Consider the following 21,674-nt stretch of genomic DNA (forward strand, 5'->3'; position numbering starts at 1 on the left):
ATTTATGGAGGTTTGAGGTCAAACTCCAGCTTTGCCTTGCTTCTTTGTTTGTTTGTGTGTGTGTGTATGTGTGTGTGTCTGTGTGTGTGTGTGTGTGTGTGTGTGTGTGTATACATTCTCTTGGGGATCTTTTTGGAGGAGTTACTGGTCAAGAGCAGGATTAAGCTTGTGGTGGTTTTAAAGAATGCTGTAAATTCTTGGACACTCCTCCCTTCAAAAGATGGAGACTAATTCCCCTCTCTTTGATTGTGCATTGGACATAGTGACTTGCTTCTAATGAATAGAATATGCCAGAAGTGATGGTTTGTGACTTCTGATACAGAGTCATAAAATGCATGTCACTGCCACCTTGCTTTCATGGATTGCCCATTCTGGAGGAGGTCAGACATCAGGTCATGAGGCCACTCAAGCAGCCTGTGGACAGGCTCACATGGGAAGGAACTGAAGCCTCCCACCAGCAACCAGCATCAACTTGCCAGCCCTGTGAGGGAACTGCCTTGTAAAGAGACTCTCCAGCCCCAGTCAAGCCTTCACACGAATGTGGCTCTGGCCAACATCTTGACTGCAGCCTCATGAGAGACCCTGAGCCAGAACTGCCTAGCTAAGCCACTCCTGAATTCCTAACCCACAGAAATTGTGATGATAATAAATGTTTAATATTGTTTAAGCTACTACATATTGGGCAATTTGTTACACAGCAATAGATAACTAATGGTGATTTTAGTACTTGAAATGATATGATATGATGCTCTAAGATAAACCTAAAATGTGGGAGAGGTTTTGGAACCAAGAAGCAAGAGGAAGCTGACAAGACTTTGAGGAAAGTGTTGATGGCCTTCGAGGAGCCTACTGGTGAAGCCTTACAGGAAAGTAAGAAAAATGTTATTGGAAATTAGAGAAGAGAAACCCGTGTTACATAGTGGCAGAAAGATTAGCGACACTGTTACCTGCAGTTACATGGCAAGGAGAAAATGTACTAATGAAGTGGATTATCTAGCTAAGGTGATTTCCAAGAAAAGTGTTGATGGTGCCACCTGGTTTTTTTTGAACTGATTATAATCAAATGTGAGAGAAGAGAGATAAGCTAAAGAAAAGACTATTAAACATAAAGGATCCAGGATTTGCTGGTTTTCAAAATTCCCAACCTCTCCAGATGGCCAACCATGCTAAAATTAAGAAGTGGTCTTATATAGAGAGCAAACCCAGGGCACTATCAGAAAAATTTGTAAAAATGAAGCTGAGGAAGTACCTGTAAAACCCTTTGATTAGATTTCAGAAAAATGTATAGAGGTGCCCCAGAGAACTTTCAGTTGAGAAATAAAGCTTCTAAGAAGCTTAGAGTCTCTTCTCTCAGCAGTCTCATCAGAAGCCCAAATAGAGAAGGGCATATCTCAAAAATATTCATGGGTGTGGCTTTTGTCTAATGGCAAGAACCCTCAATAAGAGTCATAGGAAACCCACAAGTTTTAAAGAGAATTTCATGGCAGAAATACCATGAGCTTGGAATGAAAGGAACAGTGTGGTACAAAATGAAAAAAGATGTTTGGGTTCCCAAACTTCTACAGGCAGGAAGCAGGCTTATAAGACTACTCAACAACAAGCATTGCCTACCCTTCATAAAAGGGGAAGGATGACTCAGAAGGTGAAGCCAAGAGATCTGGGTGCAAGGCCAAAAGGTATGGAGGATTATTCCTAGGCTTTGATTCCCAGTCAAGAAACTACCAACTAGTGCTCTGCTATATCATGGAATTTCTATGGACCTGAGGCTCTTGTAAGCCTCCTGTTTTTACCCTTTTTGAATAGTAGTATCTATAGCACTTATCCAATGTCTGTCCTACCATTGTGCGTTGAGTATTTGTGGGGCAAATGACTCGTCTCTTTTGTTAATAGGTCTTCAGGTCAACAGAAACCGTATTTGAGCAAGTGTGCTTAAGGAAGACTAGAGGAGCCTCATCCACACCTGAATCTAATATAGATGCCATGATCCTAGACTTTAAGCTGATGCTGTAAAGGATAAGACTTTGTGTGGAGAATCTTGGGAATGACTGAGCATATGTTGCAAATGTGAAGAATGTAAATAATTTTTGGCTAGAGGGCAAGCTATGATGCAAATTCTAGAATACTCCTCTCTTCAAAATGTAAAACCTAACTCCCCTCCCTTTCTATGTGGGCTGGGCTTAGTGACCCACTTCTCATCAACAGAATATGGCAAAAGAGATAAAGTATGACTTCTACTACATACCGGGGTAATTTGTTACACAGCAATAGATAATGAATCCCCTTAATGAATAGAGCACTCCCCAATTAGTGTCCTAATGCTATTCCTAAATACTCTGTAAATAAAAATGAGAATCTGGTATAATTGAAATCACCACATTTTACAATGAATAGTCTCTCCCTTCATTTGGGACAACTCATAAATGATCCATCCTCTGTAAATTCTTCATTTCTTCTCTCTATGCCCACAATTTTAGTGTTGAGATTGTTTCTATATTTGGCACCCAGACTAATATGAAGTCTTCTTGAGAATTTCTAAATGACCATAGTAACTTGCATATAGTAGGTAATTAAAATTGTTTATTACCCTCCAAAATGAAATCCAGAACAGATATTACACATTTTTAAATTTTAAATAAATAACATAAGAATGACTTTTATATAGCAGATATGCCATAAATATTGCTTGCAAAACTGACTGATTGACTAAACATGATTTACAGAAGAAATGTTAAAAAGAATAAAGAATGTAAGAATAGAGAGTTTTGTTCAACTGGGTAAAGCTAGCACTAAAGCCAAGAGCTGGATCAGTGTGAAAAAAAATTAGCAAGATGTTATTGAACATTTCCAAAAAGACACGATACCATAATGTAGGAGTAATGAGGACAACTGACAAAAGGAGCGAAATATATGGCTTGAAAGGAATTCAGAGAAAAATGAATTCTCTTTTTTCTCTTCATTTCCAATCTTATTGCTTAAAAAAAAAGCTCAATCACATCTTTTTTCCTAGTTAAAAAAAAATGTATATTATACGATTTTGAGTTAGAAGATAGAAAATTTTCCATAAAAGAGGTTATTTATCTCCTTAATAAGTTAAAAATATGAATAATAATCCCTTACAGTGGATGGTGCTTTATAAATCACATGGGAGTTTTCACATGTTATCTATTTTGCAACAATCCTATGAAGTAGGCATAGCAGGAGTTTTTTCAATTGCAGATAAGGTAATTAAAGTTCAGAGAGGTTAAAGGATTGGCCTAAAGTCACACATAAGCTAAGTGGCAGAGCCAATACTTAAACCCAGTCTTCTGACTCCAAACCCAGCACTTGCTCACTACATCACAATGAAAAACTGAGTTAAATACATGGGAAAGTCAATTCAGTTTATCAGTGAATGAATGATCTGCAAGCACAGCAGTATTTCCCAGGAAACCAGAGCCATAAAAGCTTCACCTGGAACAAACTGCCCAATTTCAGAAATACAGGCCACATAAAAACCATACCCTACCTGAAACTAGGAAGGAAACCTCAGAGCACTGCTGAACGATAGGCCAGTCTCACAGGGTGTCTTCCTTTGACTTGATGAAGAGGAGTACTTTCAGTCATCATTACTGTACTGACTCATTTTCTCATCTAATAGATGTTGACTATGGGCATAAAAAGAGAAAGTTATTCTTTAACAAGTTTATCCCATGTTTAAAACTTTTTTCAACTTTTTCAATGACTATAACTTTGAATCAGCATAACCCCTATATTGAAAATCTATCACTTTTAGTTAAAAAAAAACCCACATGCACATTGTATTGAAAATTACGCAAGCATATGTCATAAGTTGAATATGTGATCACCAAAAGAATGATTTTAGTGATGTGGGATAAATCATAAAGGGTGATAAACATAAGCCAGGGGGAATCATAAGAGGGATTCCAGAGGAAGGAAATAGGATATTGAAGGCAAAGCGTAGGAATGACAAGATCATAGGTAGAAGATAAACATCAAATGAACTTAGGTGGAGCAGAAAGGGGCTTGTGAGACCGCAAAATAAAATGCGTTTTTTAGACTACTTGGTTAAGGATTTTAGATACTATCAAGCACTTGGAAATACCTGATCCAAAGAGCTAATGAAAATGATTAGAAGACTTATCTGGCAGCTATTGATAGGATGAATGTACATTTAGGAAATCCAAGAGTATAGTAATAAAGTCCTGTAAAGACATTGAAAATCAAAGAAATATGTTTTTATTTTTATTTATTTATTTATTTTTGAGGAAGATTAGCCCTGAGCTAACATCCACCACAAATCCTCCTCTTTTTGCTGTGGAAGATTGGCCCTGAGCTAACATCTGTGCCAATCTTTCTCTATGTTACATGTGGGATGCCTGCCACAGCAGGACTTGATAAGGGGTCTGTAGGTCTGCTCGTGGGATCCGAACTGGTGAACCACGGCAGCTGAAACAGGCACATGAACTTAACTGCTACACCACCAGGCTGGCCCCAAGAAATATAAATTTTAAATAAGAGCTGGAGGGAAGAAATGGAGTGATGTGGTAGCCACCATTTTAATCAAGGATCAAACTTTATAACACTAACAGCAGGACATTCTGACATAGTGTACCTTCTGATATGATGTGAAACATACTCCAGTATTACTTGGGAAGAAATCTTCTCAAAATGCTTATACTGAATCTAAAGAAGTTAGATTATAGAAAATATAAAGACAAAGAAGTTAAATCTCAGTAGGAGCAAACAATTTAGACAAATCCAGAATGTGGGATAGTCTATAATCATCATGGAAACAGCATGAAAGAAGGAGTTGGAGAACTTGTTCCAAAGTCCAAAATGACAAAAATTAAATGCAATGTATGCATTCTATTGGATTCATGTTTTTTAAAAAGCTATAAAAATGTATTTTAGGACTCGGAGAAATTTGCATGCAGACTAGATATCAGATGATTTGGAGAGGAGCTGAAGAAGAACTTAGAAATTACATGGTATCACATATTCACTTTACAGAAGAGGAGACTAAGGCCCAGGGAGTTTACAAGCAACTTGTCCAAAATTATGCAGATAATTCAGCATAGATCAACTTTAAATTCAGATTTTCTCTTTCCTAGTACAATTTTCTTTGCACAAATAGAGACAGATGCTATTTGTATAAATAATGCCTATTGTAGGAGAAAACAAAAGTAACTAACCATATAGGAAATAAGGAAAGCAATGGTGCTTCTTGGATGTCTTTTACAATGGGGTTTATTACTTTTCTGGATGAAGGGCTAACTTGTTCTCCCCTTAGTGAGAAGCATCTCCAGCCCCAATCTTTTTTGCAGTCCTTGTATTGCTCACTGCCTTTTCAATCCTTTAGAATTAAATTAAAAGACTTCTTTTTCCCTACCAGTCCAAGAATTAAGCCACAAAAGAAAGCACGGCAGAAAGCACAAAGGATTCTATCTTGTTCCTCTTAATTTTAAAATTGTATGCTGCCTCCCAGAGAAATACAAGTGTAATGAAATGCTGGAACAAGAACAAAGATGTACAATAACCCACAGCCTACAACTTTTGTGATTTGGGTCCATTATTGTCTCTATCTCCCTCCACAGCTGATATTCAGTTCTTTTCAGTACTGAGAGAAGGATGGTCATTTGCAGATGAATACATTCCCACAATACAATACTTACCCAAACAGAGGTAGGCAAAAAAACCCAAAAAAACCCTACCACAATTAACAAAATTCTCTTTCGTGTTATAAAAGAGCTGACTAGAGCTGTGGCTATGCTTGTTTGTTAGTTACTGGCTGGTATTTTTGTTTACTTGCTTGCTTGTTTTGAAAGAGAGAGAAAGCTTTTGTTCTTCCATTTATTTAGAAAATAATTGTTAGAAATACATACATATGATCAATTCTCATTTATGCACTAAAATGACAAGAATTGACAAAATTCAGTGATATTCCACAACAAAAGAAGTTTTTCATTTCAATACACTTTTTGGCCAAATATTTTATTTTTAAAACAAAATTAGCTTTAAAAAAGTATCCAAACATATTGATTTTAGTTTATGTGCTCTGCTAGATACTCCCTAGTCAATAATATTGGCATTTCTGAAAGGTGACCTAGAGAAACAGAAAAGAGAAAACAAAAAGCCTGAATAACATACAAGTTTTATAACCAACTCTCAGAAGGGTTAGTCATAGATCTGCAAATATTTAAACTTCTCATTTGTCTCAGAAGTCTGTCCTCTGATCTAACCTCTCATGTTATGATTGAGTCCAAGGTATAAAGACTAATTAATATGTCAAGTCAAATCATAGTTGTCCTCAGTTTTATTATTGAGATGAAAAATATCAATTATCAAATAGCCATAGAGGAACACTGGGTGACAGAATTAAAATATAGTAAAGTCTCATTATTCTGGAGAAAGAGGAAGTTTAGGTATAAAGTCGAGACCTAGCTAGACGTAACTGATTTGACGTAATAATGAAAAAGATAGTGATGCTTTATGATCTCCTGGAACCCAAGAAGAATTTTCATAAAGCAAAATGCAGATGGGGTCCTGAGGCACAAGAACTGAATAAGCAAGAACATTATAAAATAATCACACCCAATTCCACTTTTGTGTTCCAACAAAAAATGGTATCCTTGATGATGAGAAGGACATGGAAGCTTTGAAGATGTTAAGGAAGGACTGTCTCTGCATATCTCTGCACTTCCTCTCTCCAGAGTGAAAATCCAAGAAAGGGGAACCATATCTGTTTTACTCATTTTATTCTCAAAGCCTAATTTATTGTCTGAAGAATGGGTGGCACTCAATACATACTGGTCGAACAAAAAAATGAAGAGAAGGGCACATTTAAGAATATTCCTAACATCTAAAGCAAAAGAAAATTGTAGAAAAAAGGGAGACGTGATAAAGACTTTGTTAAGAAACCAGAAATAAATCCACAGAGAAGTAATAATAGAAGAATTTTTTAATTGACGTGATTCTGCAGATCTAACAAAGCTTACCAGGGGGCCAGCCCAGTACTGCAGTGGTTAAGTTTGCATGCTCCACTTCAGCAGCCCAGAGTTTGTGGGCTCGGATCCTGGGGGTGGACCTACACAGCGCTCATCAAGCCACGCTGTGGGGGCTTCCCATGTACAAAATAGAGGAAGATTGGCACAGATGGTTAGCTCAGAAACAATCTTCCTCACCAAAAAAAAAAAAAAAAAAAGTTACCATGTACCAGGTAACTATTGAAAAAAGACCACAGTCTACACATGATTCAATGACATTTTAAACTTCAAAGATAAAGAAAGAAATCCCACAAGCATTTAGAAAACTAAAATAAAAAATTTAAAAAAAAGTGACCTAAAATATTTCCACAAAAGTAATATCAACAGACAACAGTCTTCACCAAATAGCATTCACCAAACTTTGAGAGAAAAAGATTATGTAATATACAACCAAATTGCTGTTTGTGTACAAAGAGAAAGGTATTTTCAGTTATACAAAGATTCAGAACATATACCCCTAAAGTTACCTTCTTGAAGATATTTACTTGAAAGTTTAGTTAAGGGGTTGAGAGGAAGATTAAAATAAAGAAATCAAGATTGAGAGACTATGAAAAGACTACAGAGAACATTGAAAGCATTTGAATATATATTGTCTAAATTGTTGTTGAAAATATGATAGTAAAGCATAAAAAAGTCTAAAGTAATGAAGTAATGATTTAGAGAACAAATGTAAAAATAAAATTGTTGTATAACATTGATAATACATACACACATAATAGAAATAACAATAATGTGAATCTAAAATAGTACGTTATAAAGTAAGGAAGTCGATAGAATATTGCTAATATATTGGCCAATAAGAGAACCTAAAGACATTTCAAAAAGCAAAAACTAAATGAATCATATTCTCAAACAAGTATACAATAAATCCAGAAATAATTCTTTTAGTTCAAAAATTTGAAACACTTAGAAATATTAAAATACCAGGGCTGGCCCTGTGGCATGGTGGTTAGGTCCGGCATGCTCTGCTTTGGCAGCCTGGGTTTGCAGGTTAGGATCCTGGCGCAGACCGACACCATTTGTCAGCCATGCTGTGATAGTGACCCACATATAAAGTTGTGGAAGCTGACACAGATGTCAGCTCAGGGCTAATCTTCCTCGGAAAAAAAAAAAAAAAAGAAATACTAAAATACCATCACAAAGCAAGGATGGTTCAACCATTAGGAATTTACTCAAATATTTTCCATACTAATAAGTCAAAGAAGAAAAACCATATAGGTGGGGATGGTTCCCCACATTCTTTCTTCCTGTAGCAGACATTCAATTCTTTGCCACAGAAGAGGTCAGCCACGAGGTTGGGTGAAGACCTTACAGAATGGCAGACAACCTCCATGTCTCAGACTTCTTCCTACTTCTTGATTGCCTGTCCTTGAAATTACTAGTTAAGCTTGATACTGGGCAAGATCTCGATTCATGTGAGTCTGACTTGATGACTTAGTCCTTTGTGTTATATTAGATTACAGATTAGGATTTGATGTCAAGATAGCTGCCTATCCATTTGTGTAAAGTGGTGAAAGCTTTGAGGCAAATTACAGATAAATCTTACTAATGAAATTGGAGGAATTCAGAATTTGTAGGAAATAGACTTGGACCTCAGGCGAATGGCTAAATAGATCATCAGGCAGAAAGTAACAAGTAGCCACCAGAACCAGTTTAAGCTTTAATGGATCAATGGCAATATACCTCAGTGAAAATGTTTTTGCAAGCCAATCAGTAGGAACCGCTTGCTTCTGAAAGTCATCTAGTCAGGAACAGACTCATTCTAATAAACCATCTCCGAGTGCCAAGCAATTAACAGTCTCACCCAAGAAACCATGCTTCTACAGATGATGCCAGCTCATTGACACTTCCCAAAGTTCATCAGTCCCTGAACTCCAAGCTTCCCCAAAAACTCTATATGAGATCAGTGGTCTGCTCTATTCAGAGTCCTGTGTCTGACCAGCATAGCTCTCACATCATAAGCAAGAAATTCAGCTTTCTCTTTTCATTCAGGTTTTATTGCTGGCATCCTCATCATTTAACATTACTTGAGGTCCCCTCAAGAACATTTTGAAGACCCTCACTTGGCAGCATTCCAGGGGACCCTTGAACCAACAGGAATACTCACTGGGCCCCTTGTTCCCAAACTGTTTTGCCATCTGCTGTCTGGTGAGTCAACAATGATCTGAGCTCTAATTTCATTAAGCTCTTGTTGTTTAATTTTCTCATTTTAGGATTTGTAACCAGATTTGAATAAAGGAATTAGGACTATGTCTTTGTATAACATAATTAGACCTTTTGCTGTAAAGATATATCATTTGATAAATATTTGTCATTTTCCTGCTGATTTTTCCACTCCTTGATTTTTTCTTTCTTTCTTTCTTTTCTTTTCTTTTGGAGTTTGTTTCTCTATATGTACAGGGGTCTTGTTTCATGTTTTTGTTTTGTCCTAGATTGTCTTGCTACTTGTTAAGTGTATAAGGGAGTGTTTGATAGCAAATGAGTGGAGATATAGGCCTGATAGGTCTCCAGTACAATGCAAGCAGACCCTGACTACTAACGATGGAGGTCCAGAACCAACTAAATAATTTGTGAGCCCAGAGAAAAAGTTTAAAAATTATTAAGAATTTCAAGATAGCAACAGCAGAAAATTAAAGCAAATGCAAGGTCCCTCTAAGCATGGGTCCTTGTGGGACTGCCCAGGTCTCACACCCATGAAGCTAGTCTTGTGGAGGTCCTTTAGATTGGCAATCAATTTGTGAAACAATGATTGGTCAATATTTTCATTGGATTCTCTTCAAAACCTGTCTTCTTCATTTGTGAAAGTAGATCACTTTGTTTAGTCCATATTCTGGGGTCTATGATAGTCAGGTTGTCAACAGTTCAGCCTCTTTCTAGCCTCTTCTTGGTTGGAGAACTTGAGACAACATTCAAAAGTATACAATTGGACTAATCATAATGCCTTCCTTTCTTGTTTGTAATGGATTTGTCTGTATCAGTGGCTCTCAATTGGGATGATTTTGCCCCCCAGGGGACATCCGGCAATGTCTGGATGCATTTTGATTGTCACAACTCGGATACTGTAGGTCAAGGCCAGGGATGCTGCTAAACATTCTACAATGCACAGGATAGTCCCACACAACAAAGAATTATCTGGAGAATCAATAACAGTGGTAAAGCTCTGGACAATCCCTGCTGGTCTTTCCTGCAGCTTTGGCTGAATGAGGACCAAAAAAAGGGACGGAGAATAAATAATTTCCAAGCTTTCAGGAAAAGATTGATTGTTCTGTAGCCATGGAGGCATATAGCCAATCACGGACAACCCCTTGATTTTGGAATTCAGCCACTCAGAAATAGATTCACTCCAATAAATCTGCCTCTGAGTGCCAATCAGTCAACAGCAACCTTATCAAAGTCACCAGACTTCTACAGATGATGTCAATTCATTTACACCTGTGAAAGTCCACCAATCCCTGAACTCTATGATTCAAACAACCCTATATGAGATCAGCAGTCAGCCCTACTCAGACTGTCTGACCAGCAAAGCTCTCTCTAATTATTGTAAGCCATCAATTCAGCTTTGCCTTTTTATTCCACATATTAAATAATGCTCTCACCATCCTTTGACAACATCCATGTCCTCATGGTATGCTCCTTATGACCACTTGAACGACGAAGAAAAAAACCTCGTCTGGTTTATAGATGATTCTGCATAATAATGCTGGCACTAACAAAAGGTAGACTGCTGAATAGTACATGCCCAACTGGGAATGTTCTGGAAGCACAGTGGTGAAGGGAGATCCTTCCAGTGAGCTAAAACTTTGAGTAGTATGTTTATTATCCACTTAATCCAGATTAAGAAATTGCCATACATACAGATCCTCACTGATTCATGGGCAGTGCCTAATTGTTTGGTTTTATTGTCAGGGACTTGGAAAGAATAGGATTGAAGATTAACAATAAGGAAGTCTGGGAAAGAGATAAATGAATGGACCTTTATTTTTTTTATTTTTGTTTTGTGAGGAAGATTAGCCCTGAGCTAACATCTGCTGCCAATACTCCTCTTTTTGCTGAGGAAGACTGGCCGTGAGCTAACATCTGTGCCCATCTTCCTCTATTTTATGTGGGACGCCTGCCACAGCATGGCTTGATAAGCAGTGCATGGGTACACACCTTGGATCTGAACCAGGAAACCGCAGGGCCGTCAAAGTGGAATGTGCAAACAACCTCTGAGCTACCAGGCTTGGCCCCCCTACGTGCTTTTCTTACAATATGACCTTGACACTTTTCCCATCAAACGATGGGTCTATGTCCCCTCCTTTCAAACTTGGGAAGGCTTTGTGACTGCTTTGATGAGCTAAGTGCAACAAAAGTGATACAATTTGACTTCACAAGCTAAATCATAAAAATGACATACACTCTCAACTTGTCCTGTTAGGACAAAGGCCTGTTAGGCCTTTGGAGCCCTCAGCAACCAGGTAAGAGGGCTGAGGCCACTAGGCTGTGAGAAAGCCCAGGCCATAAGGAGAAATCATGCGTAGATTTACCAACCAACAGCCAGCATCAAAGGCTGGACATGTGAGTGAAGACACATCCAGATGACTCCATTCCCCAACCATCAAGACACTCTCAGGCTTTAAGTTTTCCTAGATGAGGCCCCAGACATTGAGGAGTAGAGAAAGGCCATATCTGTTATCTTTATAGCAGTGATCTATCTATCTAAAATAGCTTGTGATCTATCTAAATTCCTGATCCACAGGACCCATCAGTATAATAAAATGTTTTATACCATTAAGTTCAGGGTGGTTTATTATGCAGTAATAGACAATAGAACAACATTTGAAATCTGGAGGTGGAGATTTCCATACAAAAAAATCTAAAACATGCGGCCTTGACTTTGGAACCAGGCAAAAGCTGGATGGCTTTGAGGAGAGTGTTAGTAGGAGACTAAAGGGCTTTGAAGAGGCTTTTAACAAGTGCTCGAAGTAAGGAAGGAAAATAGTAAGGGAAATGCTACTGGAATACGGAGGAAAGGGAAATCTTTTTACGTAGTGTTGGAAAGCGTGGTAGCATAGAAAATAGAAAATGTATGTGAAAAATTTAATGATATAGCTAAGGAGATTTCCAGGCAGAATTTTAAAAGTACCACCTGGTTTCTTCTCTCTGTCTATGATAAAATATGGAAGGAGGGAAATGAGTTAAAGAATAAGCTGATATATGTAAAGGATCTAGGGCTCACTAGGTTCAAAAATAAAACTCCCTCTCACCCCTAGTAAGTTCCAAGCAAAGGTCAAATCCAGAGTAGGGTTGAGAGACCTTTGTTAAGACCTCAGAAAAATCCCAGGCCATATCTCACAGAATCTTTCAACAGAGAAAAGGCTTCTAAAGATCTTAAGGGCTTCCAAAAATCTTACAGGCTTTTCTCATAACAATCTCACAGGACCCCAAAGGAGAAAAGCGGTTATCTCAAAATGATTTGTTTGTGGCTTTTATCTGAAGAAGCAGATTATATATTGATACACAAAAGCCCACAATGTTTTTAAAAGAATTTACCAGCTTTGATCAAAAGAGAAACAGACAGTGAGAAATAAAGAGGTGTTTGAACTACTATGAGCAGATGTAGGCTAAGTTTACTCAGGTGCAAACACAGAAAACTTCTTATGGCAATGGAAGGATGACTCAAAAGGCAGAGAGAATGGGGCCATGACTCCAGGGGCAGAGCCAAGAGTCATGGAAAACAAATTCCAGGAAGAGGGCTGAGATCTATTCAAGGAACCGGGACGTGTGCCTGGCTGGGATTCAGAATAGCTATGGACCAGCGACTGCTGTGTACCTTCTGTTTTCCTCCTTATCTATAAAGAGTTCTCCTATGTCTATCCCACCATCACATGTTAAGCATATAGAGGAGATATAATCGCACTAATTTACAGATCTCCAGAGGGAACAGTACTCAAGGAACCACATCCAAGGAGCCTCATCTACACCCCAAGCAAGATCCATGACTTTGAGCTGATGTTGTAATGAGATAAGATTTGAGGAGATCCTAAGGGAGAGGATGAGCAAATGTTACATGTGAGAGGGATGTGAATTGTGACCAGAAAGTGGCCAAGGATGGATCTATTGTTTATCATGGGTAAAATGACACACAAGTGTGAAATTCATAATTCACATTAAGTTCAATTGGTTCCTTAATATATCAGTTGTGTTGGAATAACTTTACATGTTTAAACGAGGCATTGCATCAGAATTGACTACTTGAAGGAACAATTAGTAGTTTGACAAACAACCTGATCAAAAAATGGGCAGAGGATATGAATGACATTTCTCCAAATAAGATATACAGATGGCCAACAGGCACATGAAACAATGTTCAACATCACTAATTATTAGAGAAGAGCAAATCAAAACTGCAATGGGATATCACCTTACACATGTCAGAATGGCTATAATTACCTAGACAAAAAATAGCAAATGTTGGAGAGGTTGTGGGGAAAAGGGAACCCTCATACACTGCTGGTGGGAATGCAAACTGGTGTAGCCACTGTGGAAAACAGTATGGAAATTTTTCAAAAAATTAAAAATAGGAATACTATATGATCCAGCTATCCCACTACTGGGTATTTATCCAAAGAACTTGAAATCAACAATCCAAAGAAATTTATGCACCCCTATGTTTATTGCAGCATTATTCACAACAGCCAAGATGTGGAAGCAAACCAAGTGCCCTTCTACAGATGAATAGATAAAGAAGATGTGGTATATATATATACAGTAGAATACTACTCAGCCATAAAAAAAAACAAAATCATCCCATTTGCAACAACATGGATGGACCTTGAAGGTATGATGTTAAGCAAGATAAGCCAGACAGAGAAAGACAAATACTGCATGATTTCACTCATATGTGGAAGATAAACACACGGATAAGGAGAAGAGATTAATGGTTACCAGAGGGGAAAGAGACTGGGGAGTGGGTGAAAGGGGTAAAAGGGCATGTATGTATGGTGATGGATAAAATTTAGACTACCAGTAGTGAGCACAATGTGGTCTATACAGAAATTGATAAATAATGTACACTTGAAATTACACAATTTCATAAACTTTTATGATTTCAATAAAATAACTGAAAAAAAGAGAAAGAACAGTTAGTAGTTTGAAGATTGATTGCTTAGCATGAAATTAGAGCAAAGAAAGGATTTATGCATGGGACAGAGTCTGATGAAATCTGATGAAAAGTTCCTCCCCATAGCAGAGAAAGACTCCAGAGAACTTGATGCTCATGTAATTCAGATTCAACTAAACTCTAGAAAAAGTGCACAATTGCTAACATGTTTCTGAAAAGCCTGCTTTTTAATATACTGTGTATATCCTTTTGATAAAGTTTTAAAATATGTATTAAAATCACTGATTAAGCAACAATCAAGTAAAATAATTGTTCTCCAAGGACCTAAGAGATAATATGTAGTATTCATAATACGTTGGTTTGATTAGTTTAAATTTCAAAATAATCAGCCTTATTTTCCTTAATGCTTTGCACCAAGTACAATCCATAGTGACACTTCGTATTTTATGAATTGGTATATAAATAAATAAATAAATGAGATTTACTGATAAAAAAATATATAAATCATGACAATTCACTCTTATCTAAAACTCAAGCCATTCCACTACAACACTCTTTAGTCCTCATTGCCACTCCTCCTTATTAATGAAGATTTTAGAATTTTATTCACATTCTTTATCTGCTCTAACTTTTGCATTCTTCATAACAACATCAACATGGACAACTCATATAATGGCCTAGTCATAAAATTGCTGGCCTTTTCTTTTAAGGTATGCTTTTTGTTGTTGTTGCTGTTTGGTGAGGAAGATTGGCCCTGAGCTAACATCTGTTGCCAATCTTCCTTTTTCAAATTTTCTCTCCCCAAAGCCCCAGTACATAGTTGTATATCCTAGTTGTAAGTTATTCTAGTTCTTCCATGTGGGATGCCACCACAGCATGGTTTGATAAGCAGCGTGTAGGTCCATGCCCAGGATCTGAACCGGCAAAGCAGAGCATGTGAAATTAACCACTCGGCCACAAGCCCAGCTCCAATTGCTGGACTCTGAACTGCAGTCACCTTAACTCTATTTCCAGGCTCTAGTGTGGATCTTGTCTTCAATACAACTTTTCCACCTCAGATATATTAAACTTCTATATTGCACTCTCTGACCACGACTTCCTAACCTGCAGATCTCTCAGACCTTTGCTTCTGCTTCACCTAGTCTTTGGCCACAGAGAAATTCAGTCCCGTTCTCTCCCAGCCCCATCCTTTCCTGACCTTTCTTCCTTCTAACCTGGCCTACACACCAGTGTCAATCATTTCATCAACAGCTCTATTTGTTTATATACTACAATATGATCAAAAAGTCACAATATTGATTTCAAAAACAAGATTAATATGGTTTTGCTTATCTGATACAAAAGAAACACATGTGCATTGGGCAAATATTTCTAAAGCAAAGAAAATGAAAAAGAAAATTAAAATCACCATTAACCACATTAGAAAGAAAATTTTAAGCATTAACCTTTTAAGGTATGTACCTTAGCAATTATTTCTATTCATATATATGCACACACATATTTTTAAAAATATAGATTAGACTATATATAGACTATATATATTGTTTTCTTAAAAGCATGTGGCATGATTTTTTAAAATTCAAATGCTACTCTATAAATAAGATTAATTTTTTTACAAAACTATTATTTTTGAGAATGTCATATTACAAATACCTTTAATACAGAGATTTAGGTTATAACTAGGGTATAATTTATGTAGCAGAGATCTTTATAAACGTTACGGCCAAAACTACTATAATCTCACATTGGTTCATGTCACCCTTTAAAATTCTAATTGTGATTACATTCCTCTCTTGATTAAATATTGCTATATGTAGAGGTCATCTCTTGTTCTAAACATGTTCTGGCAGTTAGAATTTGTCAGAATTTTAAAACAGAAAAGTCTATGTTCTTTTCAGTATTGCCATTTTCTCCAAATGGAACATAATATCACCAGAAATCTCTGTATACTAATTTTCACGGGGACATATTTTCTTTTCATTATCACTACATTCTCATTTTAAAATACACATTACTATTTAAAAAAGAAAAATCTCTGCCCTAATAAAGCCATTTCAAAACCCTCTCTCCCCACCTTATTTAGGTAGGTACAAAAAGCATACAATAAAACTAATTTAGATTAAAGAGAAGAAGGGAGGAATCAAAAAAACCAAGCTACCTTACAAGAGTTGAAAATAAATGGTAGAATATTTTTAGACACTGGTTTTTCTCTTTAAAGTACAAGAGAACACAAGGCCAGTAGTTTTCAAATATTTTTAGGAGCATTTTTTTTTTTTAAAGAACTGGGTTTTTTTTTTTTTTTTTTTTAAGATTTTATTATTTCCTTTTTCTCCCCAAAGCCCCCCGGTACACAGTTGTATATTATTCGTTGTGGGTTCTTCTAGTTGTGGCATGTGGGACGCCGCCTCAGCGTGGTCTGATGAGCAGTGCCATGTCCGCGCCCAGGATTCGAACCAATGAAACACTGGGCTGCCTGCAGCAGAGCGCGCGAACTTAACTACTCGGCCACGGGGCCAGCCCCTAGGAGCATTTAATTTGCAAAAGGAAATGTTTGTACAATACCAACACATAAAACACATGAAGCGGGCTGCTTCAGCCCACGCCCAAGCGAGCAGTTGAAGCCCTGGCTGGCCTCTGCTTCACCCTGTGGTGACCCTTGAACCACAACTACCAGGGCTCTGGGGAGCAGGTATTGAAGAAAAATGTGTGATTAAACACTTATCAGTGACATAGTATCAGCAACAGATGAGTCTCAGCAACTATTAAAGAATATGAATATATTGTTCTGCTTTTATTTTTTAATGTTCAAATTTTAATATACAGTAGTTCTATTTTTAATTTTTTAAGGAACTTCCATGCTGTTTTCCATAGTGGTCGCACCATTCTACATTCTCACCAACAGTGTATAAGGGTTCAAATTTCTCCACATCCTTGCCAACATTTATCTTTTTTTTTTTAATAATAGCCACCCTAACAGGTATGAGGTAATATCACATTGTGGTTTTAATCCAGAGATCCCACTTCTGGGTATATATCCAAAAGACTTGAAATCAGGATCCTGAACAGATATCTGCACCCCTACATTCACTGCAGCACTATATACAGTATCCAAGATATGGAAACAACCCAAATGTCCATTGACAACAAACAGATAAAGAAAATGTGGTATATGCATATAATGTAATATTATTTTGCCTTAACAAAGAAGGAAATCCTGCCACTTGTGACAACATGGATGAACTCAGAGGACATTATGCTAAGTGAAATAAGCCAGTCACAGAAGGAGAAATATTGCATGATTCCAACTACATGGGAATCCAAAATAGTCAAACTCACAGAAGCAGAGACTAGAATGGTGACTGCCAGGGGTTGGGAGGAGGGAGGATTGGGCAATTGTTTTTCAATGGATATAAAGATTCAGTTATGCAAGATGAGTAAGTCCTAGAAATCTGCTGTACAACATAGTTAGCAGTATGGTATTGTGCACTTTAAGATATAAGACGATGGATGTCATGTTAAAAGTTCTTATCAAAAAACAACATTTTTTGGAGGTGATGGATATGTTTAGTATACCTTGGCTGTGGTGATGGTATCACAGGTGGATGTATATGTCCAATCTCCTCAGGATGTACACATTAAATATGTGAATTTTTTTGCATATCAATTATACCTCAATAAAACCAAAAAAATCAATATAAAGGATTTTTACAATACAATTTTGTTTTCATGTACATGAATATGTGTTACTCCTGTATTTTTAGGAAGAACTTAACTTTTCAAAAAAAGTTTTACAATAGAACCCTGTTTATCAACAAATGAATAGCTCAAAGTTTCTATAAATTTTTATCACTTCCTTTCACTCTCAAATGTTTCCTGACTCGGATAATAAGTTTGCACTTTATGGTTAAGAAATTTGAAGTGTTGACACCTTCAGTTGATCTTTTATACAAGCCAAAACATTATGAATTGAAAAAATAAGAGTGCTGAAGTATCTGATGAGCTCAGAGCAAAAGCAAATTACACTAAACTGTCAATTCTATTTTTTAAAATAAACTGTTGTGTTAGTTCCAGTTTTCTGGGAAGCAGATGCCAATATGACATTAAATGTGGGAGGATTTTATAAGGGAATACTGTGAGAGAAAATGGGAGGGATCTGGAGATGGCTGGGAGAGTTGTCAGATTGCGATGGAAGTCTAACTCCGAGTGAAGGGGAGAAGAAGGAAGTTGCATAGAAGAGACCTAGGCTGTGACTGGAGAGTTGTTGGCATATCTCACGGCCACCTCAAATGTGTAAATATCTCAGTCCAAACATCTCCACAAGCACTATCTTTTTGCCACCATTCAGAGTATTTTTCTACCACAATCGTCAAATCAGCTGCCTATGATTCTTTTCAATGTTTCACCAAATTTAGATGCTGCAAAACTGCCTTCTAAATTTTACTCATTCCTGGCATAATATAAATTCATCCAGTTAAAAGTTCCTACAAGTTGAATTCTACACAGCAGAATTAGAGAATCTGGAAATCAAAGCTCATACAGGGACTTGTCCTTATTTAATTTGTTCAGTACTTCCCTTGCTTGTGAGGATAAAGTTCAACATCTTCTATGGTACATCGTGTGATTTAATAATTGCACTTTTCCAAAAGTTTCAGAAACTGGAGGTTTGGGTTCTCCATTCACTGAATACTTTGATTAAAGATCTCAAACTGATTTTGAATAAATGGAACGAAAATTTGAAGGACCAGTTTCCAAAATAGTCCCATACGATTGTGGTCGCTCAGGTTGATTCACAATAGTTCTTTAAAGGTTCAAACATTTCTAAAGTTTGACTGATGATGGGTAAAGAGAGAAAGTGTATACTTTCTGAAGTATGTTTAATAATTCAACATACACTTCATTGTAAAAACTTTGTAAGTTAATTGCCCTCTGAAAACATGTATGTCTACATTTTGACAACCAAAGCTTCTACTTAGATTGGTAGAATATGAGAGCTCTGTTTGGATGCAATTGCACTTTATGTGTATTTCACAACCAATTCCTAGCATATTTGTATTCCATGAAATAGACAAAAAAGTGAACCATCACTGGAATTAATTTAACTGGTTTTACATTCGAATCATTTGATGACATTAATATAAAACTGGCAACATTTGGCTATTTGTGAAGTTCTGCTAATGAAGCTAACATGTTCACATTCTTTAATAGTTTCTCACTTATCTGTCTCCAACACTATACACTGATAAAATTAACTATCACTTCACTTTTCATATCTACGCATGAAAATAAAAGAAAAAAAATTACTTTGGAAAAATCATGTTTTGATCTAGATGCAAAAATCATGCTTTCTAGGGTAATGTATAAATGCACATTCTGAAAGTGTAGGTGTAAAATCATCAACTTTGGATACAATATTCTTCAAATAACTACTCACTTTTGAAATAGATGATACTGCTTCTTCAGCAGATTTGGGTCTCTTGGTTTTCAAGTGACCAGACATGGCCCCCATGTGGGTTACAATACTGACAAACATTTTGTGCAAAATACAATCTGCTCGTCATCAATTTCTTTGAGAAAAGAAATTCTGTACTTAATTCTTTATTAAATAAAGCATGCACTTTCTTTATATCATTACTGCTGAAAGAGTGCATTGGAAAACGCAATCTGTTAATCAAACTATAAAGTAATTTCCTTATACCATAAATGACAGTAGTGAAAAGTGTTTTCAGTATATCCTATGTGCTCTAGAACAGGACTGTTCAGCCTCTATTTTCTGCACATATTTCATGCACACCCAACCAATAATTTCCCATGTTTCTCACTGATTCTGATCCTGGTGGCTTTAACTGATCTTGCATGTTATCCCACAAGCCACATCACAAATGGCTGCAACACCAGGCGCTGTTAGGGGCATCATCACTGAATACTTCTACCACCACCCGTGGTCAGAAAGAGTTACAATAGCTATTCCTGGCCTACAGGTAAAAATATTTAACCATGTGTTGAAATGCTTCATTTTATCAGTGAGCACCATTATGTTGTCTTTGAAAGGGAGGTATTGGTTTGCAGCACCTGGAAGGGTCAAAACCTGGATTCAAGTTATCTCTGGTCATCTTTCAGATTTCACCATGTATCAAAGTGAGAAATCTGTTAACTACACATACATCTCAAACACTACTAGAAAAGACCATGGCAGTAGCTGGAGGTGAAAAGTGGAGATCTACTGTCACTGATCAGGTTGCCCATGAAGCAGAGATGGAGACTGGTACACAGGAAGTTTATATGTTCTTGGCATCAAAACACATGCAAAAGAAGTAGAATTGGGGGGCCACCCCCGTGGCCGACTGGTTAAGTTCATGCACTCTGCTGCGGTAGCCCAGCCTTTCGCCAGTTCGGATCCTGGGCACAGACATGACACTGCTCATCAGGCCAAGCTGAGGCGGCATCCCACATAGCACAACCAGAGGCACTCACAACTAGAATATACAACTGTATACTGGAGAGCTTTGGGGAGAAAAAGGAAAAATAAAATCTTAGGAAAAAAAAAAAAGAAGTAGAATTAGGCAGAGGGAGAATTGAGGAGCAATACAGTCACAAGAAAGGCCCTGGCTGATTCCATGAGGAGCTCTGGAGGTGGGATGGCTCATGATTCTCCAAAATTGGGAGAGGACAGGACTTTCTATCCCTGTATTTATCAGTCACTGGATGTTGTATCTAATGTGGGATCACATTTATCATTCATTGCCAAGGTGGCTCTCTGAGGACAAGTCTTGGAATTAAGTTAACAGATTTTATATTTTAAGCATTTAGAGAGGACTTCGGTTGAGAGCTGTCAGCTGCCAACCACTCCCAGCAGCTACAAAGAAATGGGCGCTTCAGTCTTTGGAGGAATCGGGGCAGCATACCTCAGCATCTACTACTTCTCCAAACACATCTCAGCTTATCTTAATGAAACTATCCATAAAAATTCCTCATTAAAAATGAAAAACCCTGGGGCCGGCCCGGTGGCACAGCAGTTAAGTGCACATGCTCTGCTTCAGCGGCCCGGGGTTCACTGGTTTGGATCCCGGGTGAGGACATGGCATCGCTTGGCAAAAGCCATGCCGTGGTGGGCATCCCCAGCAAAAAGAGGAGGATTGGCAGCAGATGTTAGCTCAGGGCCAATCTTCCTAAAAAAAAAAAAACAAAGAAAAATCTGGAACAATGCTAAACTGGACAGGGGTCCAGCATGGCTGGCACGATTCAGCACTGTCCTCGATAAACTGGCATATATGAGCAAGTCCTACCACTCTCTCCTGGTTCTGCTCTTTTTGGAGAACCTTTGACCACTTTTTGATCTCTATCATCCAGTCTCTCCCTCTCCCTATCTCTTAAATGTTTGTCTTCCCCTAAGGATCCAATCTTTGTCACCTTCTCTTGTTACTTCATGTTCAGGTCAATCTTGTCCATATCCATGCCTTCCTTCATTCAAAAAATGTTTGAGTGGATTTTATGTAACAAATACTGTGCCAATTTCTGGAGATATTTTAAAA

General features: G+C 37.4%; 1 long non-coding RNA gene across 8 annotated transcripts in view; it reads right to left on the reverse strand.

Moving 5' to 3' along the window:
• The window catches only part of LOC102150692 (uncharacterized), a 147,670-nt gene that overhangs the window by 95,352 nt on the left and 30,644 nt on the right, over window positions 1–21,674 (reverse strand). For all 8 annotated transcript variants that reach the window (XR_011438881.1, XR_001380853.3, XR_011438884.1 and 5 more), the window contains exon 2: window positions 3,506–3,644. This is a non-coding gene — a long non-coding RNA (uncharacterized lncRNA). The remainder of the gene's footprint in view (window positions 1–3,505; window positions 3,645–21,674) is intronic.

The sequence above is a fragment of the Equus caballus genome, chromosome 5 (assembly GCF_041296265.1).
Source record: "Equus caballus isolate H_3958 breed thoroughbred chromosome 5, TB-T2T, whole genome shotgun sequence".
In the NCBI taxonomy this organism is placed as follows: domain Eukaryota; kingdom Metazoa; phylum Chordata; class Mammalia; order Perissodactyla; family Equidae; genus Equus; species Equus caballus.